This window comes from Penaeus monodon, chromosome 33 (assembly GCF_015228065.2).
Source record: "Penaeus monodon isolate SGIC_2016 chromosome 33, NSTDA_Pmon_1, whole genome shotgun sequence".
Classification (NCBI taxonomy): Eukaryota; Metazoa; Arthropoda; class Malacostraca; order Decapoda; family Penaeidae; genus Penaeus; species Penaeus monodon.
In genome coordinates, this window is record NC_051418.1 from 33,938,456 (window position 1) to 33,939,235 (window position 780).

General features: G+C 31.5%; 1 protein-coding gene across 1 annotated transcript in view; it reads right to left on the minus strand.

The window, feature by feature from the left end:
- Window positions 1-439: 439 nt before the first annotated feature.
- LOC119594423 (homeobox protein MSX-3-like) overlaps window positions 440-780 on the minus strand; it is a 1,681-nt gene continuing 1,340 nt past the window's right edge. Inside the window, exon 3 of the mRNA XM_037943483.1 lies at window positions 440-726. The gene's annotated coding sequence lies outside the window, so the exon portion shown is untranslated. The remainder of the gene's footprint in view (window positions 727-780) is intronic.

Here is a 780-nt window from a genome sequence, read left to right on the forward strand (position 1 = left end):
AGATAGGTGAGTAGGGTTACCGATTTCTCTTTTTTTGGGGGAAATTTATCAAGGTTTGTGGGTTACTGGAATTATAAATATTACCGTCTTCACTATTATGTATATTCCACCCCTCATAATTTTTTTTTATTTTTTCGTATTTTTTAAAATAATAATCTGAAGATTTCGTTCATATACGCGGAATATATTTGTTATAATTATTATTTTTTTATCCTCCATATATGATTTGAACGTAAAAATTCAATCAGTTTCAGTTTTTGGATAACCTTATTACATGTCAGTATTTATCAACATTCATATTAACGCATTCAATTAATTTTGGATCAAACTTATATAATCTTTTTTTTATCAGCTTTATAATTTGTTTTAACTTTGAATCAAAGCAATTATGTATCGTAAAGAAAACTCTTGAGACTGGGTATTAGAAACATGTTATAAAATTCATCTTTATCTTTTATTACGAATACTGTATATATATATTCACAAGTATATCCAACAAATTGTATTTTTTAAAAATATAGATGTTTACAAAAAGTATTTATTTATTTTTTATATCACAGTCTATATCTCCGTCTTCCAGCGGGCGGCCACTGAGATATCCATAATGGGCGTGGATGTGGGAGGTTTGTGGGCGTGAACAACATTCCTGTCATGCGCGAGGGCGTGGCAGAGCGTGCAGTTGAGAGTCACCAACGAGGAGAGATGGCAAGGCAGCTGGTGCAGACCCTGGTTGGAGGAAAAAAAAGAAAAAAAATACGTTAGTTCTGGCAGTTTTTTTTT